The sequence below is a fragment of the Podarcis erhardii genome, assembly GCF_964252035.2.
Source record: "Podarcis erhardii genome assembly, chromosome: 15".
Classification (NCBI taxonomy): Eukaryota; Metazoa; Chordata; class Lepidosauria; order Squamata; family Lacertidae; genus Podarcis; species Podarcis erhardii.
The window spans coordinates 31,052,086-31,075,111 of NC_138505.1; the positions used below are offsets into that span (position 1 = coordinate 31,052,086).

General features: G+C 46.8%; 1 protein-coding gene across 9 annotated transcripts in view; it reads right to left on the reverse strand.

Moving 5' to 3' along the window:
* The window catches only part of ARVCF (ARVCF delta catenin family member), a 330,432-nt gene that overhangs the window by 169,608 nt on the left and 137,798 nt on the right, over positions 1 to 23,026 (reverse strand). The window lies entirely within an intron of this gene.

Here is a 23,026-nt window from a genome sequence, read left to right on the forward strand (position 1 = left end):
TGTATGTGACAACGGTGGCAAGAGTCTTAATAGCGTAAGGATGGAAGAATGAGGAAACCCCGACAAATGAACAATGGCAAGAGAAATTGATGGATTATGCAGAACTGGCGAAATTGACATACAAATTGTGAGACAAGGACAACTGTGACTTTAAAGAAGAATGGGAACTTTTTACAAACAACTTTAAACAACAACAAAATGAACTGGACTCCTTGGCAGGTTTTGAATAAACATACACAAATTTATTGACTGTTGATATAATAGATAGACAATTTAAGGATTTTTACAATTTGACAATATGCAGAGAACAACATGTGCTGAAAAATCAGAGAGAGGAACGGAGGGAAATCTTGGGGGGGGAGGGAGGGTTCTTTTTTGGGGAGGGGGAAAATTGGGGAAATGATGAAGATGATATGCTATGATAATTTGTTATAGTGAAATTATTATTTTTTAAATGCTGGGACAGAACTGGATGTCACAACTGCACAGAAAGACCCACATGCAGGTAAGACCCAGGTGCCTCCTCGACCTTCAAAGACCCCTTTTGTGCTCCCCAAGTTCATACCGATTCGGCAGCAACCTCTGTGGACCCTCCTGATCAATTGAGTCGTTCCTGATAAATGCTCAACCCCAGCCATCCCATCATCACGCTTAAGCTCCTGTACTGAATTAGGCATGTTGTGTCTCCCCTAGCAAGGAAGGCATTCTGGTCACATGGCAAACTCGTGCTGCCTCTTCAGTATGGAGTTTGTGCCATCACAACCCAATAATTAAATCAGTGGTGCATCAACAGGATCTGGCGAAGGACAAGGGAGGATGGTCCCTGGCCGCGCTGCGGTTTAAATTTCCAGTGGCCATGCCTCCCGTCAGTGCTGATTTGACCACAGGGCCTGCCCCGGGCAGGGCCCCAGCCAGTGCCAGTGACTTGGCCTTGCAGTGGCAAGGTGGGGGCCGATCTGCACCCCCAGCCGGATCACTGCAGGGCCCAATGCCCGGTCACAACGCCGCCCACCAGAAAACGTGAGCAGACTTACAGGTACACTACTTTTAAATCTACAGAAAAGACATATCACGGGGAGACTGACTCCACTATTGGTCACATAGAAGCACAGAGCAGGAAGAATAAAAACTAGGCATACCGTATTTTTCGCTCTATAAGACACACCAGACCATAAGACACACCTAGTTTTTGGAGGAGGAAAACAAGAAAAAAATATATTCTGAATCTCAGAAGCCAGAACAGCAAGAGGGATCGCTGCGCAGTGAAAGCAACATTCCCTTTTGCTGTTTTGGCTTCTGGGATAGCAGCGCAGCCTACATTCGCTCCATAAGACGCACACACATTTCCCCTTACTTTTTAGGAGGGGAAAAGTGAGTCTTATAGAGCAAAAAATACGGTAATTCCGATTCATTTAAAAATTAATTGCAATGGGCTGGTTTAATTTTGTTCGTTTAATTATGGCGATAGCTTTACTTTCTTCTGTAGCACTTGATTGTAAACGCAAATCACTATACATTATAGTTAAGACAGCAGGGAGGAAAGGAACTGAACTGAACAGAAAAGACGGTCAAGCTTGCCTGCAGAGGCCACCCTGCAGATGCTCTAAATATCACCGGTAAGTGGAGTTCATTCAAAGGTGTCATTTATTACCTATTTACAAAAGGCCATTTCTACATATTGAAAAGCTATTTGCTGCTCACAACAAGCCGACCAGTTCTTATTTAAAGCGTCTGTAAGTAAGGAATGGGCTGCCTTGAACGTTGCTCGTTGGGCTCAGCCCTCCACAACTGATGAGCCTTGACAAACACCAAGTGCAGAACACTGAGTCTGAAGGAGCTTATCCAGGTATACGCTGAGCTACTATTTGCTAACCAAGCTTTGCAGCCAAAAATGCAAGCTACATATAAAAAAATGAAAGCACCAGAGTCCACTAGCTGAGCTATCCTAGTGGTTCAGCAAGGAAAGAGCTGCCGCTTAACTCCAAGCCAGGACACTGGATCCGTCTCTCTCAGTATTGTCTACCATGACTGGCATTGTCTTTCTAGGGTATGAGGGGGGAATCACTCCCAGCCCTACCGGGAGACGTGACAAATTGAATCTGGGGCCTTCTGCATAAAAGGCAGATGATCTAATACTGTGGTACCTCGGGTTAAGAACTTAATTCGTTCTGGAGGTCTGTTCTTAACCTGAAACTCTTCTTAACCTGAGGTACTACTTTAGCTAATCGGCGCCTCCTGCTGCCGCCACATGATTTCTGTTCTCATTTTGAAGCAAAGTTCTTAACCCGAGGTACTATTTCTGGGTTGGCGAAGTCTGTAACCTGAAGTGTCTGTAACTTGAAGCGTCCGTAACCCAAGGTACCACTGTACTGAGTTACAGCCCTTCTCCAAACAATGAAGGGTCACAGTGAGCTGTCTTATACTGGTTCATCTAGGTAAATTAAAAGTAAAAGACCCCTGGACAGTTGAATCCAGTCAAAGACAAGTATGGGGTTGCGGCGCCCATCTCGCTTTCAGGCTGAGGGAGCAGGCGTTTGTCCACAGAAAGCTTTCCGGGTCATGTGGCCAGCAGGACTAAACCGCTTCTGGCGCAATGGAAAACTGTGGCGGAAACCAGAGCGCATGGAAACGCCATTTAGCTTCCTGTTGATCTACTTGCACTGGCGTGCTTTCAAACTGCAGGTTGGCAGGAGCTGGAACAAAGCAACGGGAGCTCACTCCTTCATGGGGACTTGAACCACCAACCTTCTGATGGGAAGCCCAAGAGGCTCAGAGGTTTAGACCACAGTGCCACCCACATCCCTTTTACCTCCCCTTAGTCTATCCTTTGCTAGGTTAAGGGTCTAAACAAGGACAGCCCCTATCACTGAAATTTGTTGTGTTATTGCCTTCCTGGAACAGGTATCTCATAAGCTAGAAGTATCTAAAGGACAGAGCTCTAATGATAGATATCTATTTTCCCCCATATGACATGATTATATTTCTTATATGAATATGGAGGCACACGGTTGCCAGAATATGCAAATGTCTGGCTCATCTAAGACTTTGCAGAACCTTTATTCTCAATAATGGATGGAACTCGCAGGTGGAGAAGACTTTTGTTTTTTACATATCTTTGTTATTTCGCAAAGGGAATCTTTGTATGAGTCAAGGCTCAGTGGTTTAGACCAGAGCTCCACCCGCGTTCATCTAGACCAGTATTGGCTACACTGACAGGAAGCTCTCCAGGATTTCAGACAAGCTTTTCTTGGAGATGCAGGGGAGCCTGGGTCCTTGTGCATTCAAAGCAGACGTATTGTTCACTAGATATCATCTTCTTGATAACCTTCACGAGTGTTTGATAACGTCCTTCATTCCTCGATGCTTTGGTGTTATATTCCCAGACAGATCCCCACCTCGTCCCTCATTTTGCAGCCCTGCAGGGTTAAGAGGTAAGGCCTATCCATTGTTGTGCAGCAGCAGCAGCAACAACAAAGTTGTCTGTTTGCGCAGCCGAACAGCTTTGAATGCTCTTTGTTAAAGCACATGGGAAGAAAATGCTCTTCTTAATCCTCACGTGGTTTTCCAAAACTCCTTTGAGACAAAACCGGCTAAGGTGCCCTTGTTCCGGACAGTTTTATTTACAGCTACAGACTGACATTTTGGAAGAATACTGAGTGTCGCAATTAAGGGCTTTGGAGTTTAACCCTGCAGGCAGCTTTAGCTCCCAGTCAGCTCAAACAATAAGCCCAGTCACAAAGCCTTCCCAATCTTCTTCAATAGGCGCTGCCCTGTTTAAACCGGGATGCACACAAAGTCATCCCTTCTTTTAATGAGGCCTGTTCTGTCTCCTTACCCGCCCCCTGGAAACGGAAATTGGACAGGAAGGAAAATACCAATCCGTTAAAATGTGGCTTCTTCATCGTCAAATCTTGGCACACCGCTATCTTAGCTGAAGACAGTGGCGCCTAAAAAATGTCACCGAAAGAACCCGTAAATGCGGACGGGGGACGGACGGACCTGAACACCTGTCAGCTCCAGATTCCAACCAGGAAAGGAAGAGGATCCTGTTTGTTCAGCTATGCTGCTCACACAACTCTTTCCAACTGAAAAATGGGATTTCGACCCCTCAACCATTTCACTGCTCCGTTCATTTTTGTTATTTAAACCCAGCGCTCCTTTTCGGAATTCATTTCTGAAAATCGCATTTGCTTTGTATCTGTTGTGCTCACTTTACAATTTTTTTTAAAAAAGGTTTCTCTTCCTGCACAGCAACTGTTGCATATTTATTATTATTTCCTGCCTCTCCACCAGGGGTGGAGGAAGGGGGGTGCAGTTGGGGCAGGTGTCACCACTGAGGGGGGTGACAAAATGCCAGGCGGCACTCGCCTGCGGCACGCCTGAGCCACGTGTCTTTCCTGGGAGTGACGCAGTGGCTTGGGCGTCCGCAGGCTCTGCGCTGCCCCAAACAGTTCGCCCGCCGCCTCACCCTCAGCTGCAGGGCGGCTGAGTGGGAGGAGGCAGGGAGACTGACTCCTCAGAGGCCCCAGCAGAGAATCGTGCCCCGGCTCACCCCGCCCCCTTGGCCGGCTGGCCCCACCTGCTGCCCCATCGGCTTGCCCCGCCACTGCTCCGCACCTCCCACTTCCAGTCTCTTTCTTTCCTAAAGTACAGTCCTGGCTCCCCCGCAAAGAATCCTGGGATGTATAGCTTGTTAAGGATGCTGAGAGCTGTTCATAGAACCCCCATTATTCCCCTTACAGTACAGTACCCAGAGTGGTTCAGTGGCCAATCCCTTCCCCCAGGGAAATTCTGGGAATTGTTGCTGTCACGGTCTGGTGCACGGGTGATCGAAGTACCGGCAGGGGATGTCAGGACCGGGGGCAAGATGGCGGGGTGGGAGCAGCATCGGGGGTCCAGAAGCCAGGAAGCCAAGAGTCCAAGGGTCAGAGAGCCGGGAGTCAAGAAGTCAAGGGTCTGAGGGTCAGGAAGCAAGGAGTCAAACGCAGCAAGGCAGGGAACATGTTACTGTGGCAAAGAGCCGAAGGGAAATGCTGGCCTTATATCCCTTCCCGGCTCTTGCCACCAGGTGCTGTGAGTTATCAATTGGCCTCACCTGTGCGGCCACGCCTTGCCTCTTCAGAACAAACTTAGGACGGCCCCAGTCCTGCAAAGTCCTATTGGTCACAGGGCCTGGCTCCTGCACGCACACCTGACAGTTGCTCTGTGTGGAGAATAGGGTTCTCCTACCAACTCTCAATATTCGCTTGATGCAATGGTGCCTAACTTCCCAGCAAACTTCCCTGCAGGCATCATCTAACCTCCAGAAGGCCTGTGGCTCAGTGGAGGAGGAGGTGCTCCTCATGGAGAAGGTCCCAGTTTCAATCCCTGGAATCTCCAGGTACGGTTGGGAATGTCTGAAATCCTGAGAGCTGCTACTAGTTTGTGTGTCAGGAGTCCAAGTTCCCAGCTTGATAGCACAGTAAGTGTAGATAATTAAAAAGGAGGATTTATTGCAAAAACAAACAAATAGCTTCAGACGGCTCTAACAAAGCATCATTACTCAAGATGACCCTTCTTAAGAGTCCTTCCGGTGTCGACAGAAGAAATTGAACTTACAACCCTTACATCTCTGGTTTTGCTTCCTATCTATCAGCCCTCCCATTCACCGACTCCTCAGACGTAGTGGGACAGTCTCAACCTCTTCCTGCTCCAAGAAGCTGTTATTTGCTCCTGTGTGTGCTTCCGGTGAGCTTTGGCTGTGTTTGAGCCTCCTCTCAGCTACAGCCTTATCAGCCAGCCCATCAAGGTCAGAAGGAGCTGCAGTCTGCAGCTGCCGGCTTTCCCCTGCCGAGAGGCTGCTTTCTGCAGTTGGCTGCAAACCTTCTCTTGGAGCTGGCTCATTCATGACACTGTGTGAGCAGAGCTGAGCTGAATGGCTCTATAAGGCCACTTTCCTATCTTCCTCCCTTCAAAACTTTGTGCAAAAAAATCAGGACGAGTGCCCAAGAAACAGGCAATCTGAAAGTGGCCACCATATTTTTTAGTTACTTATTGTGTTTATATCCCACCATTTTCCTCCCGCCATGGAGCTCAGTACACTGGTTCTCCTTTAATTCCCACATCAACCCTGTGAGGTAGGTTAGGCTGAGAGACAGTCACTGGCCCAAGGTCACCCAGTCATGGCCAAGTGAGGATTCGAACCCAGGTCTACCAGGTCCTAGCCCAACACTTTAACCATTACACCACACAGGCTCTCCAATGCATTTCACGTCCCGAAATTTCATGTCTTGCCGACACCACCACGAAGCATCCTCCCAATTTTCTGGAATACGAGAGCTCTGGATATCTCATTATATTACAGATGCTAATGTCTTTCAAATCAGGGTCCATTCTGGGGCGTACTAGACTGGGAATCTTTTCATCCTTTGCTCTAAATCCCTCTGCAGTAAAACTGTTTTGTGACAATAAACCCAGGGAGACTAACAGGAGGGAAAGGAATATTTTTCTGCTCTTTTCATGCACTTTTTGTGACACTCTCTCTCTCTCCCTCTGCTCCCCACCCCACCCCAAAAGAAAATCCACCGTGTTTAGAATGAAAATAAAATTCACACTTTGTATTCAGGCTTGCCTGTGGGCAAAGCAAATCTTTAAAGCCTGGCACTGAGACATAAGCATCCTGCAAAACTGGAGCATGCTGGTTTTAAATGAGCACTGGTGAGCTAGTGTTTTATCCAGCAACTGCCTTGGAAATGTGAGTCCTGAGAGCTTTTTGGGGACAGATCTGCATTCCTAAAGTAGCTCACTATCCGTTGGAAGAGATGGTCTTCCGTCAAAAAAAAATAATATATATTTTTTTGGAAGATTAAATTCCTGCTTGGCTCGCTATGCAGATGTCACAGTTTCAAGAGCAAATTTCCAGGCGGAGTTGGGATGGCACTGCTATCTTACTGCTATTTGAGGTAACCAGAATATCCTGCCTTAGGCCATATCTGCACCATACATTTGAATCAGTTTCGTACGATTTCAAGCAGCTACGGGAGCCGTAGTTTGTTAAGGGCAATGGAAGTTGTTAGGAGACCCCTGTTTGCCTTGCAGAAAGACAACTTTCAAAGTGCTCACTGGAAGGACAGATCCTGAAGCAGAGGCTCCAATACTTTGGCCCCCTCATGAGAAGAGAAGGCTCCCTGGAAAAGACCCTGATGTTGGGAAAGATGGAGGGCACAAGGAGAAGGGGACGACAGAGGACGAGATGGTTGGACAGTGTTCTCAAAGCTACTAACATGAGTTTGACTAAACTGCGGGAGGCAGTGGAAGACAGGAGTGCCTGGCGTGCTCTGGTCCACGGGGTCACGAAGAGTCGGACACGACTAAACGACTAAACAACAACAACAGCAACAACAACAACAATCAATCAATCCCTCTTCTCTGAAGATTCTGAAAACTGCAGGCCCTCCAAGTGTCCCTAGATTCCAGGGGCAGTCCCAGATTTACAGAAGCCATCCGAGTTTCTGATTTGATCCCGGAATGTCCCACTTTTCCTTAGGACGTGCCGATTTTCATTGGAGAAGCATTGGAGGGTATGGAGTCATGTGACCCATTGAGGCAAGGAAGTAAGCAACTATACAAGCTTTAGAAGACATGTGAAAGCAGCCCTGTATAAGGAAGTATTTAATATTTAATGTTTTAATATATGTTGGAAGCTGCCCAGAGTGGCTGGGGCTACCTAGCTAGATGGGTGGGGTATAAATAAAATAATGATAGATAATGATAATGATAATGATAATAGAACAGGGATGTCCAACAGGTCGATTGCAATCTACTGGTTGATCACAGGGCACTCCCCCCCCAAAAAAAGCTCAACAAATTTGATGAAGCTTCCCCCCAGAAAGCTCAACAACTCTGGTCAATCCAATGGGGTAGATCACTGCCAGGTTTTTATATAGTGGGAGTAGATTGCAGTCTCTTGGAAGCTGGAAGTGCCTGGAATAGAATATCCACCCTCAACGAAGAGGCCTGTCATGGGGGCACCTGGTTGCGTGGCTATTCCCTCCCCTCCACAGGTGGAACAAATAATGACACCGGACACGAGTATTTAGGTTAATGGGCGAATAAGGCCACAACTTTATTGATTACAGGTAAGAGGGGTATTGGTTTTAGGCATTGGCCCTAACAGACTATCCGGTCTAACCGGGAAGGGTTAAACACCAACAGGGGGAGCCACCCGAGATGCATATCCCTAGGCGCTCCCCGATGGGTTACCGCTCGGGGGCGCGCTTTAGGCCCTAGCCTCCGTAGGTTTCGGACGAGGCGACGCCCCTCGGAGTCCTTTAACGAACTACCCTTCAAGCATTGGGGGAGGTGATGGCGTTCCTCCCCCCCGAACTCGCTTGCATGACAATACCCCGGCCAATGCCTACCGCCAAAACCAAAGGGAGTTGTGACGTTTTGCTACGAGGTAGGCGAAAAAACCAAGTGGCTCTAAAATCCAGCCAATTAGCCAAATGGAAAAACTCCTACCAGGCCCCTTGCGGCGACCAGCCGAAGCCCATAGCAAAGTCAAGGGCAAACCTAAGGGGCGGGTGGGTGGGAAACCGTGCCGGCTGCAAGGGAGAAAAGGGGAGAGCCCAGGGCTGCCCCGACCTTAAGTGGCCTCTGTTCAGCCGGCCCCCGTCGCCCGCCGATTGGCTGGCGGCGGGGGGGTGCAAATTAGGGGAATCCCTGGTTCCCGCGAGGCTGGCGCCAGCCCCGCGGGAGTGTGGGCGGAGTAGGGAGCCCGCAACCCCCCCTCCTGAAGTTCGGTAGTGGCATTGAACCCCCTCATAAATTTGCACCCGGGGCCATGCCCCACCCCCACCCCAACTATGCTACTGCCTTGACATGACCACATAACTCTTGCAAGGCTTGCTGTTCTTGAGCAATTCCTTTCGGCAGGCATGTGGCAGCAGAACAGTTTCTTCTCCCTTCCTCTTTAGTTGTCTCTTATTTGAAGGACAAAGATAATTTGGCGCTGGCCAGAGAACTTCATTGTGGCACAAGATGGATTTGGGGACAGGGGAATCATCTCTGATACCAGAGCGGCTTAGATTTAAACTCCACAACATGTTCTCTGCTTGCAAAGCTCAGCTGGCTTCTTACCCAGGAAGTTGGAGAGGAGTCACTCCAACGAGATTTGCTTTGGTATCCAAAATAGGAGCCAAGCCCAGTTATTTGAATCGCAGGACGTGTTAATTAATGAACTGTTGCCACTCAAGAGCCTGATCATGGCAGAGTTTGGATTGTGATGTGGCAAAAGATCTTTATGGGGTTTTGTTTGTTTGTTTTGAACAGAACAGTGAGGGAGTTTGGGAATGGGGAGAAATTGGATTCCGTTCATGTTTAGAAGTGAATCAACCCCGTTCACGCTTTTAAAAACAATATACGAAACGAAACAAAATGAAACGCAGCTATCCTTCCAAATTCACACTTCTAACAAAACATTGCAATTCAGGCTGAGAAAAGTGTACACAAATTCGCAAGATATATATATATAGCATATATTCAACACAAAAAACAGTGACAATTTGTTGTTGACAAAGGACAGCTGGACATACAAAGGGCTCCATTACCTTCAGTAGCTTAAGACCTCATCAAACCTAAATCCGGCCCTGGTTCTGGAGCCAGTCCACACAATGCTGGTATCCCAAGTTAGAGTTCAGTGACATGGGCATAGACTGAAAAGACTCTCTGTTTGCCAGTCACTTGGCCAAATGCCTATCTTGTCAAGGGTATGTAAGTTATGGCTTATCCAAGTCTAGAATCTCCAGGGACAGAATCTGCTGGAAACCTCTGTGTAAAAGAGATGGAGTTAAGATAAGAGAGAGATATCAGGGAGAACATTGGCTGAGGGGATTTTTGGAATTCCATAAATTCCAGTGGTGGGACACAGATAACTCAACATTCCCAACCTCAAATCTAAGCATTTGGATGTCTAGGGAAATAAAAAATCCCTAGCTTTCCTTTACAAAGAGAGAGAGAGAGAGAGAGAGAGAGAGAGAGAGAGAGAGAGAGAAAGTTTCCAGCATTTTAAAACAATTTTTATTGCTTTCCTGCATTTGTAGAACTTGATATGTGGGAAATGTAGATACTATTACAGTGGTACCTTGGGTTAAGTACTTAATTTGTTCCGGAGGTCCATTCTTAACCTGAAACTGTTCTTAACCTGAAGCACCACTTTAGCTAATGGGGCCTCCTGCCGCCGCCGTGTGATTTCTGTTCTCATCCTGAAGCAAAGTTCTTAACCCAAGGTACTATTTCTGGGTTAGTGGAGTCTGTAACCTGAAGCGTATGTAACCCGAGGTACCATTGTATTCTCAATTTTTGTGAGACATTTGCCTGCGTTCCCCCCACCCAGCCCAGTGTTTTGCCTGGAAAAATCTCTGTGGAAGCCCATACCTAGGGAAAACCCCTCAAAGCAGAAAATTATTTATAACCTTAAGTACAGAAGGCTACTCTTTGTCAACATCTAGGGTGTAAGTAAGTTGGACTGAAAGGTGGGGGGGGGGGATAATTGATTTTCCATGTTTTGCTTCTGACTACGCTCTAGGTTTGTGAAATTACAGTTATTCCCCTGAATGTACCAATCATGAATTCAGTTCCCTGCATGCCAACACTTAAAGCTAAAATGGCAATGCCCATGTAAACGAAAGAGGCTTCAGGAAGGGTGAACGCGGTGGGAGGGTAACACCAAGGTTCGCTGAACTACAGAAAAACTTTGGGGCGGGAGAAGGGTGGCAAACAACTCAATGAGCATTGAGCAAGGCTTGGCGGCTACAGAATTCTGAGTGTTGGACAGGGAAGAAAAATGGGAAGCTGGAGGAAGGAGGTTGGAATGGAGTAGTCCGGAAATGGGCATGGCTGGCTTCGTGGCACCCTGAGCAAGGGTACTCCACATGCAACGTTTTGTTGCAGGTCGCACCCTTGTTTAATTTTGGTTGAAGTATGGGCAGGATTCAGCTGCCATAGCCTTTGGCGGCTTGTCCATCCATTTTAAAAGACAAGCACAGCTGGAGAGGTTTGTTTTCTTGCTGGTACCTGAGCACAGCTTTTTTATGCTTTACAGCTATAAGGAGGGAGAGAGAGAGAGAGAATAACCCTTCTGTGTTGTATGTTCAGATTCCCCGAGGGATTCTCGGGAGCTGGATCTTTAGTCCAGAGATAAATTGGAGGAGAGATCCCAGGGGAATAACTCAGGGATATTGGAGACACATTGTCAAATTAGAGTCGGCTAAATCAACACAAGTTCTTAGGTGGATATTTCTCCTAGGCATCTTCTGGGGGCAGAAAGGAAATGTCAGAAGTGCATGCAATGGGTTGTCAATTGTGGAATAACAGACCAGAAAAGGGGAAAACCCCACTCACTTTCAACCCTCTAGATCAGGGGCCAGCAAGGCTTACCTTGCCTGGGCCAGTTCACTGCTATGGAGTCCCCTCTGCGGACCAGATTACGGGCGGGCGTGAGCGTGCACACCCATTATTTCCAACACCGGCATCTGTGCAGACGCGATTTCCGGCACCACAAAGCAAGTCCCCGCCCTACGTTGCACCAGTTTAGCGCAGCGCGTGGGAACTCACTGGGCGGGTGGCTTCATTCGGAGTGGCTCGTGGGCCAGTAAAACAACCCCGTGGGCCATTTGTGGCCCATGGGCCTTAGGTTGCTGACTCCTGCTCTAGATGTTGCTTGGCAACAGCTCCCATCAGTCCCAGCAAACATAGTCAATGGCTGGGGATTGTGGGAGTTGTAGTTCATCAACCTCTGGGGAACCACAAATTCCCCACACCTGTCCTACTTGCATGTTGTCGTTGTCGTTTAGTCATTTAGTTGTGTCCAACTCTTTGTGACCCCTGCCTGTCTTCCACTGCCTCCCGCAGTTTGGTCAAACTCATGTTAGTAGCTTCGAGAACACTATCCAACCATCTCATCCTCTGTCGTCCCCTTCTCCTTGTGCCCTCCATCTTTCCCAACATTAGGGTCTTTTCCAGGGAGTCTTCTCTTCTCATGAGGTAGCCAAAGTATTGGAGCCTCAGCTTCAGGATCTGTCCTTCCACTGAGCACTCAGGGCTGATTTCCTTAAGAATGGATGCGTTTGATCTTTTTGCAGTCCATGGGACTCTCAAGAGTCTCCTCCAGCACCATAATTCAAAAGCATCAATTCTTCGGCAATCAGCCTTCTTGATGGTCCAGCTCTCACTTCCACACATCACTACTGGGAAAACCATGGCTTTAACTATATGGACCTTTGTTGGCATACTTGCATACGTAGCATTTTACACTGAAATACGGGACAATCCCGTATTATACAGGATGTGGGGCAACCCTATCCGAGGGCTATTTATTAGAAGGAAGGAAAGGCCCAGCCGATATTTCTCAAAGCTGCTCTGAGAGAAGCACAAGGGCTGCGTTCAGCCGTGTATTAACCCCTCATAAGAACACGGAAATCAACACCATCTGACCAATTCGGCAAAGAGGGCTTTTATGCCATTTTAACAATCTGAAGCTTCTCCGCTAATGGAAGAGTGGTGCAATTGGCGCTCAACTGTTTCTGATGGACTGGAATGATGGATGCAGCTGACCTGCTGATCTCATTCCCCACAAAACTCAGAGGGCTGCAAGAGGTCATAGGTACCTCTCCAGGAATTGCAGCACAGAGAAGAGAAAGCAATAGGGGGAAATGTGAAGGAGGAGCCGAGTGTCACCTTTTGGAAAGCTGCTTCTGAAAGGGAAGGGTAGTTTAAAAAAAAAAATGATGATGAAAATAATAATCAAGGAGGAGGTGGAAATAACCTGATGCTCCCTCTTTCCTTCTCCATTACAGGAAGGCTAATGCCTCGTGCGTTTTTGCCACACAAACCGCCCCCGAGGATCAGAAAGAGCAGTTTGTCATTTTGACAAGAAATACGTCTCTCGGGGCTCCTTCAGCACCTTGGCTCACTTAAGAGTTTGTTTTTCTCTCCTTGTGCTCCGGCTAGGCAGACAGGGTGCAAAAGGATTGAGCTCAAACGCTCAATCACAATGAAGCATCAATGCAAAGTACGTATGCATTTATCTCGGGGGATAAGAATACAAGCAGAGCCCGCAGGATCAGGCCAACGGCCCATCGAATCGAGCATCCTGTTCTCACAGTGGCCAACCAGTACGTTTTCGAGCACAATTCAAAGTGTTGGTGCTGACCTAAACGGCCTCGGTCCTGTATACCTGAAGGAGCGTCTCCACCCCCATCATTTAGCCCGGACACTGAGATCCAGCTCCGAGGGCCTTCTGGCGGTTCCCTCACTGCGAGAAGTGAGGTAACAAGGAACCAGACAGAGGGCCTTCTCGGTAGTAGCACCTGCCCTGTGGAACACTCTCCCTTCAGATGTGAGGGAAATAAGCAGCTATCTTATCTTTAAAATACAGTGGTACCTCGGGTTAAGTACTTAATTCGTTCCAGAGGTCCGTACTTAACCTGAAACTGTTCTTAACCTGAAGCACCACTTTAGCTTATGGGGCCTCCTGCTGCTGCCGCGCTGCCAGAGCACGATTTCTGAAGCAAAGTTCTTAACCTGAAGCACTATTTCTGGGTTAGCGGAGTCTGTAACCTGAAGCGTATGTAACCTGAAGCGTATGTAACCCGAGGTACCACTGTACATCTGAAGGCAGCCCTGTTTAGGGAAGTTTTTAATATTTAATGCTGTATTGTTTTTAACACTTGATTGGGAGCCGCTGGGGAAACTCAGCCAGATGGGCGGGGTATAAATAATAAATCATCATCATCATCATCATCATCATCATCATCATCATCAGATTCCTACGGGAAGCATGCAAACAGGAGCCGAGCCCGAGAACTTAGCGTCGCTTCTGTTACCAATGGTAATACCAAACAAGGAAATAAATAAAGAGAAACATACTTATTCTACTCTATATCTCTGAAGAGGATATACTTAAGGGGCATATCTGTGATGAGCTGCAACAGGATGAGCAGCTTAGGGGCATCGGATCTCTGGCTCAGCTAGCATTAAGTCTCCCAACCCAGCTCAGCTGGAGCTACCACACTGCAACATGCTCAGCAAGCTGGGGTTAGTGTAAGTCCCCCAAAAGGGCTATTTTGGAGGCATGGTGAGGGCAGACTTAGCCTGCACTTGGAAGTCAGTTCAGCTCAGACACATGACCTGGCAACCCAGCATAGAAGACTGTTTTACAGGCTCATTTCCCCTCTATTGTGGTTAGGTAAAGCTGCACCCCGCTACTTGATGGGGTCTGGCTCTAATGTCACTTCGCACCAGTTTAATTTACACAGGCCTGCTTTAGGGCAGTTTCTTGGCATAGGATTGCTCCCTTGGTCTAGATAAAAAGGTAAAGGACCCCTGGATAGTTAAAGGCGACTAGGGGATTGCGGCACTCATCTCGCTTTCAGGCCAAGGGAGCCGGCGTTTGCCACAGACAGCTTTCCGGGTCATGTGGCCAGCAGGACTGAATCGCTTCTGGCGCAACGGGATACTGTGATGGAAACCAGAGCGCATGGAAATGCCGTTTACCTTCCCGCCGCAGTGGTACCTATTTATCTACTTGCACTTTAATGTTCTTTTGAACTGCTAGGTTGGCAGGAGCTGGGGCTGAGCAACGGGAGATCAACCCGTTGTGGGGATTTGAATCGCCGAGCTTCCGACTGGCAAGTCCAAGAGGCTCAGTGGTTTAGACCACAACGCCACCCGCATCCCTTTCACCAGGGGTCAGCAACCTCAGGCCCATGAGCCAGAAGCAGCCCACGAAGGTAAGTTTGGCCAGCCCATGAGCTGCCCCTGAACGGAGTTGTCCGTTCGCGCACTGTGCTATACCGGCGCGGCACGGGGACTCACTTCTGGGCGCCGGAAATCACGTCTGCACACACTCAGATGCCAGAAATCATGGGCACACGAACGTGATCCGGCCTATGGAGGGATCTCCGCGGGACCGATCCTGCCCAGGAAATATAAACCTTGCTGACCCCTGCTTTTACAGTGGTACCTCGGGTTAAGAACTTAATTCGTTCTGGAGGTCTGTTCTTAACCTGAAACTGTTCTTAACCTGAGGTACCGCTTTAGCTAATTGGGCCTCCTGCTGCCACCGCTGCACGATTTCTGTTCTCATCCTGAAGCAAAGTTCTTAACCCGAGGTACTATTTCTGGGTTAGCGGAGTCTGTAACCTGAAGCGTCTGTAACCCGAGGTACCATTGTACCTTCCCTTGGTCTATGCTAGGTTAAGGATCTAAACAAGCACAGCCCCTATCACAGAAGCTTGTTGCATTATTGCCTGGCTGGAACAGGTATCTCATAAGCTAGAAGTATCTAAACAACAGCGCTCTAATGATAGATATACATTTCCCCCCTATATGACATCATTTTATTTCTTATATGAATATGGAGGCACACGGTTGCTCAGCGCCACCAGAATATGCAAATGCCTGGCTCATCTAAGACTTTGCAGAACCTTTATTCTCAATAATGGATGGAACTCGCAGGTGGAGAAGACTTTCATTTCTACATATCTTTGTTATTTCGCAAAGGGAATCTTTGTATGAGTCAATACTTTAATATTCCTTTGGAGAGGAGCCACTCCTTTGTACTTTCATCCTTCCAGGCTGTGACACTCTAAGCTTTACATTTTTTTTATCTGTAGTTTTCTCTCTTTTTGTTGTGCTTGCACTTCTTGGCAAAATCAATAAAATATTTAATTTTTTAAAACTTGTTTACTTAGAACTTAAACCCCACATTTGGCAGCAGCTGGGGGTGGGTGGGAAGCAGGATACGGACTTAAAACAACTGCCCCCTTGCCCCCTAAATCTATAAGCTGAATTAAGGAGCTGTGCTGATGATAATTTAGAATGCAACCTTGATCCGGGAAGAAAAACAAGACTCCCTTTTTTTGCTTCCTTTCCTACGTTAATGACATAAGATTCAAAATGCAGTGCTCAGCATTGCTGGAGCAAATGTCTCCCTGGATCAACAGAATCTTTGCAAATAAAACACACCTCGCATTTGAGACACAGCCCTCCTTACCTGCCGCTCGTGGCATCCCAGAAACACCTCAAAGAGCTTTCGCTTTTCCCAAAGCACCTTCGGAACATCTGAGCAAAAGACGCCGCAAGAGACTGATTGGGATTACGAAATGCCGGTGACTACTACAATCTCCTAACAGGGAATTTTCCCCTACCTTTCTCCACCTGCTGCTGACATCATGCCTGCCAACAGACATGTGTAAAAACAAAAAAACAAAAAAGCACACCCTACCAAATGAATCTTTTGCAAATTCTTTCCTTTGTCAGTCATGTTTCAGCCTTTGCCCCGTCTAGTCTAGGAATCAAAGTGAAGCCGAAGTGAGGGTGGCTCTATGACCCAGAGTCCAGTGCACACTCTTGCAGATTCTGAAATTCACATTCTGAGGCCTCCAGAATAATAATAATATTATTCTGTAATATTAATAATAATAATAATAATAATAATAATAATAATAATAATATACCCCGCCTATGTGGCTGGGTTTCCCCAGCCACTCTGGGCAGCTCCCAATGGAATATTAAAAATAGAATCAAACATTAAAAACTTTCCTAAACAGGGCTGCCTTTAGATGTCTTCTAAAAGACAAGTTGTTTATTTCCTTGCTATCTGGTGGGAGGACATTCCACAGGGTGGGTGCCACTACCGAGAAAGCCCTCTTCCTGGTTCCCTGTAACCTCACTTCTCGCAGTGAGGGAACCACCAGAAGGCCCTCGGAGCTGAACCTCAGTGTCCGGGCTGAATGATGGGGGTGGAGATGTTCCTTCAGGTCTACTGGGCCGAAGCCGTTTAGGGCTTTAAAGGTAATCACCAACACTTTGAATGGTGCTTGGAAATGTACCAGGAGCCAATGTACGCTTTCCCCCTGCACAGTTCCTCCAGCTCAAATTGCCCCTCCACCACAGCTGCTATCAGCAGCAGAGCGGAAAGCCTAAGAGACACAATACGGGGTCCTGGGTGTTATTTTTCCTCCTCGCCTCTTAAACCGGGGAGATGGAGCAAGTTTGGGTAAGATTGACACCCAATCCACCAGAGCCTACCTCTGATCTAAATCTCTACCCAACCACCTTTTTGCTTTCAGCCACTCAGCACAGATCCCCTGCCTCATGTGCAGTTTAGCCCTGAGTAGCTTGTTCTGAACTTCATTGCTTCTGCAGCGCTCAAGTTACGTTTTTGGCCCCGGATAACAAGAGTTTGACAGATAAGGTTAAGAACAGGCCCGTGCTTGTGCCTAAGGAACCAATCTAAATTCTCGTCTCCAAGAGCTGCGCTGGGTCACTCAATATGTTCTTTCAGTATTAAACCGGACAGTAAAAGATAACAGCAACAAGCCTCCCTAGAAAAGGAGGAAATTAGGAGCTGGGAGTCAAGAAATCCATCACCAAGTGTTCGCTCAGGTTGCTAGAGTGGAAATCATGCTCCTCTCAATTGGATCAGTGTTTGTTTCATCCGTGTGTGTGTGTGAGAGAGAGAGAGAGAGAGACAGACAGACAGAGAGAGAGAGATACCGTTGTATTCCAAGCTAAGCTGGAAAGCCAGATCAAGGCAAGAATGCTTTTCATTTGAGAAGAAACTAAAGTCTTATCAAGGAGGCACTGCAGAGGTGCCCTACAGGAATTTTAAAATCCTTACAGCCTGGAGTGAGAAACCTCAGAGCTGGATTGGGGGGGTGGGTACATGGGACGTGGGTGGTGCTGTGGGTTAAACCACAGAGCCTAGGGCTTGCCGATCAGAAGGTCGGTGGTTCAAATCCCCATGACAGGGTGCGCTCCCGTTGCTCGGTCCCTGCTCCTGCCAACCTAGCAGTTTGAAAGCACGTCAAAGTGCAAGTAGATAAATAGGTACCCGCTCTGGCAGGAAGGTAAACGGTGTTTCCGTGCGCTGCTCTGGTTCGCCAGAAGCGGCTTAGTCATGCTGGCCACATGACCTAGAAGCTGAATGCTGGCTCCCTCGGCCAATAAAGCAAGATGAGCGCCACAACCCCAGATTTGGCCATGACTGGACCTAATGGTCAGGGGTCCCTTTACCTTTACATTCTGCATGTGAAAATGGCTTTAGATACCTGTTAGGTCCATCAATTACCATAGAGCATATATTCGACACAAAAAACAGCGACAATTTGCTTTTGACAAAGGACAGCTGGACATATAAAGAGCCCCATTACCTTCAGTATCTTAGGGCCTCATCAAACCTAAATCTGGCCCTCTCTGCATGCAAAGCTGATGTTCTACCACTGAGCTAAATCTCCTTCCCTGAGGCTAGACTTGTCTGAACGGGAGCTTTCAACATAAACAAGCTTGACCTTCTCTGAGATGTGCCCCCCCCCTCCTTTGCCGCTTCTGTAAACTTCCTTCACCGAGCATGTAGGTTAGCACCGCAGCGTGTTATCTGGGGCTTGAATTCTTTCACTAAGGGCCTGTGGCCTTTCACCTTTCCTTTTAAGAAGGGGCTGGTTATCAAAGCAGAATGGCAGTCAAGTCCAGATACGCAGCCCTTAAGTTGGGGTGAATCATCAACAGGTTGGGACAGAACAAGGAAGAGAAAACAAGCAGTGAGTTTTTGGGTTTGGGTTTTTTCCCAAGTGAAACAAAATTGCATAGATAGGAGTTGGATGGGATTATGAAAGCCAGGATATTGCGGGGGGAGGAGGGTTACAAAGGAGAAAAGAATATGTTAAACATGCATGTGTTTCCTAGTAGGGTTGCCAGAGGAAGACTATGAGACTCAAAGGGCTTTCAGACTGCCGCTGTCCTCAGGTGGGGTTCAATCACATACTGGGAAATTCAGGTGGAACAACTGCACTTGATCACAAGGTCCTGAAGCTGTGCATACACACAAACCCACATAGAGAACTTTTTGCAATGGAAATTGACTGGAAAACGCAGTGGAAAGTATGGTATAAAGCTTAATTGGACACAACACCATCTGACCTCCCCGCAAAGAAATCAGAAGGAATGCTCCCCAAATAGCCAACGTCATCTAATATCCCTACAAACAAAACAAAACAAATTCCTTCCAGTAGCACCTTAAAGACCAACTAAGTCAGTTCTTGGTATGAGCTTTCGTGTGCATGCACACTTCTTCAGATACACTTCAGAGTGTATCTGAAGAAGTGTGCATGCACACGAAAGCTCATACCAAGAACTGACTTAGTTGGTCTTTAAGGTGCTACTGGAAGGAATTTGTTTTGTTTTGACTATGGCAGACCAACACGGCTACCTATCTGTAACTGTCCCTACAAACAAATTAGGGTGGGTGCTCAGTATACAAGTCGACCTCATCTAATCTCTCTGCAAACAGATTAGGATGAGTGCTCGGCGGATACCCAACATCGTCTGATCTCTTTGCAAGCAAATTTGGGTGAATGATGAATACACAGATTGTTTGGAAGCATCCTTCGGGAGCACAGAACCCCCATCTCCAACCTACGCCGCCCATAAGGAAATCCGAAAGGGTAATTGGTCATTCTGTTTAAGATTACGAACAAGAACCTTGAAACAGATCCATTGTCAGTATTATAGAAACAGAGACCTTCTCCTGCTGAAACAGGGCAAACCTGCTCTCCACAATCTAGCACTGTCATGCTTTATCTGTTATTATCTTTCAAGACACGTCAAACCTCATGGGCATATTTAATTTGTACACATTCTCTCTCTCTCTCTCTCTCTCTCTCTCTCTCTGGATCCATAATATTTTGCAGAGTGCTGCAGTTTGTCCAAGTGCGTTAAACCTGCTTGGTCTGTTGGCTGGACGAAAAGCCCCTTTTTGCTGACTTTATGAAATCATTTCAACAGCTATCGTTGGGCAACTAATAATTTCCACAGCTAAGGTGCTCCTGGATGTAGGGATATAATAAACCTGTAAATGCAGCTTAGGAAACATTTTAGTGCACAGTCTGCATGCAGATTTCACAGAGAAAGAGTGATAGCCTGCAGGAAGCTGGACTCCATTGAAATCAACAGATTAAGTCCGTTGGATATCTCCACTGAACTATATCCATTGAATATTGCATACAGATCACACGCAAAAGAAAATTCTATCTTCACAACGTGCGTATACTAAATTGGGTTGTAGCCACCTGAATTCTACACACTGAGTAGACCCACTTGGATAAATGGATCTAAGTTAAGCACACTCATTAATTCCAGTGGGTCTACTCCACTGGATACAACCCAGGATTAGCATTTTTCCAGAATGTTTTAATTGTAGCCCATTTCCCCCTACCGTGCATCCTACTTTTGAGAAACTTTTGTTGAAAAACAGCATATGAAACATTCTAAATACATAAATGCTTGTAAATATCTTTTCAGTTGAACAGAAGATCTTACAGTAACAAAAGACGCACGGATGCCTGCAATGTGTCAGAACTGTCTGGGAAACAATAACAGTAACAACTGTTAAATATTTATATATTGCCATTTCCCTGATGGCTCAAAACGTTTCAACATTCAGTAATTTTTTTTTACAAAGCTCATATGAAAATCTCATATTGCTGATGGGGGTGGGAGGGAGACTGGGGTTGTGATTTAGTGGGTTCTGGAGTGAGCTACCATTTGAATTCAGGACCTTGAGCTCAGTGCTTATAATACGCTTAAGAACTGCTAGGCCAGGAAAGGGGAAGACTTTGACTAGTGGATGGTACAACCCACCTGTCATCATTATGACATCAAGTGACTGACATGTGGGCTGCCCCGCCCACCTGTCAAAATCCCTTGTGCAGCACTGGAAAGCCAACTAGTTGTCAAACATTTCGGAACCATAGAGCAAGAGCTTCACCACTGCCCAAGCATAAGGGTGGCAAAGCTATTTCCTTCAGGATTTAGCTGAATGGCCAAGTTTCCCAATGTGCCAATCCAGCAGCATCTCAACCTGCCCCACATCACGTATGACATCAGCTGTGGGGCAGGTGGACATGTTTTTGGGAAAACAGTCTTGTGAGCCACACTGGAACCAGGTCGAAAGTTCCCGCACCCCTGCGCTAGGCTATTTATTTATTTGGTACATAAATTTCCTACCCTTCACCAAAGGCATACTCTCCAACATTTCTCTGATGAAAATAGGGACATCCTATGGTTTTTCCCAGTAGTGATGTATGGAAGTGAGAGCTGGACCATAAAGAAGGCTGATCGCCGAAGAATTGATGCTTTTGAATTATGGTGCTGGAGGAGACTCTTGAGAGTCCCATGGACTGCAAGAAGATCAAACCTATCCATTCTGAAGGAAATTAGCCCTGAGTGCTCACTGGAAGGACAGATCCTGAAGCTGAGGCTCCAATACTTTGACCACCTCATGAGAAGAGAAGACTCCCTGGAAAAGACCCTGATGTTAGGAAAGATGGAGGACATAAGGAGAAGGGGACGACAGAGGACAAGATGGTTGGACAGTGTTCTCGAAGCTACCAGCATGAGTTTGACCAAACTGCGGGAGGCCGTGGAAGACAGAAGTGCCTGGCATGCTCTGGTCCATGGGGTCATGAAGAGTCAGATACGACTAAATGACTAAACAACAACAATTCCATAATAATAATTTGACTACTTATACCCCGTCCACCTGACTGCGTTGTCCCAGCCAACTCTGAGTAGCTTCCAACATATTCAAAAACATAATAAAACATTAAGCATTTAAAAAACCCACTTCCCTATACAGGGCTGCCTTCAGATAGCTCTGGAGTCATATACCTTTCAACAGTAAGAGCTGTTCGACAGTGGAATTTGCTGCCAAGGAGTGTGGTGGAGTCTCCTTCTTTGGAGGTCTTTAAGCAGAGGCTTGACAACCATATGTCAGGAGTGCTCTGATGGTGTTTCCTGCTTGGCAGGGGGTTGGACTCGATGGCCCTTGTGGTCTCTTCCAACTCTATGATTCTATGATTCTATGATTCTATATCTCCCATGAAAATATGAACATCCTTAGGAAATGCAGGACATTCTGGGATCAAATCAGAAACAGAGATAGGTTCTAGGAATCCGGTATTGTCCCTGGAAAAGCGGGATACTTGGAAGGTCTGCAAAGGCCCCAGCGAGTTATAGCTTAATAAACGAATCACTGTAACAACATTACAGCAATAAATCCATTAACAGATGAACAACCATAAAGTTATTTCCAAAAGCTTAAAAGGTGTGCCTTTCCATGGCTTCTGAAAATCATTAAACTTGGGGACACCACCAAGACCAGCCCATCTAATCTAGATCAGCTCTCAGCAACTGAGGCCTGAAGAGGACCCTATTCGTGATGAGGTTGTTTGTGTGAGAATCCCACGACCCTCGACTGAAATACAAAGCTTAATTTGGCAAGATATTCTAATGGCCCATATTTAAGATATCTCATCTGCTTTCCATCCATAATCTGCTGTGCCTGTAGTGGTACTGAGGGACAAGTCCCCTTGGGAACGGAAGAGAGCAAAAATGCAAATATAGACTGAAAGTGATCTCGCAACACCAAGGCCTATTAGCGTTCCAACACTCGCCTTGTTATCTTGGCCCCATCAGGAAATATGATAAACAAGTAGCAAGGAGCTTGCATATTACAAGAGTGGCTGGTGTGCCTTGTGTCAGGTGGGGGGAAACTTGGCTGCAACCCAGAAATCCACCACAAATGGGCTGCACAAATTCTTTTTCGTTTTACTGAAAGGCATTGAACACGGCCTAGACTCCCCCCCCCCCCCCGTTCCAATCCATTGGGTTAAAAATTCACCAATGGTTATTTACAAAATAGGCTTCATAATCCACTTGTGTGTGATTATTACAGAGGAGACCTTTTTTAAAAAAAAGCAAGGGAAAAAAGCAATTAATTTTGAAGAATAGGCAGTAAAACATTTCCCTGATCTGCACTGTCAAATACTGCAAAACAGAATTCAGAAGTAGGTTGATTATCCTTCCTGTCATCAGAATCAGTTTCTTGCTGAGAGACAGCAGCGGAAACGACTGAAATGGTGATTAATTCCCTGTTACTCCAAGGTGCTGTCTACTTTTTCATGTATGGCACCACCGAAACTGAATT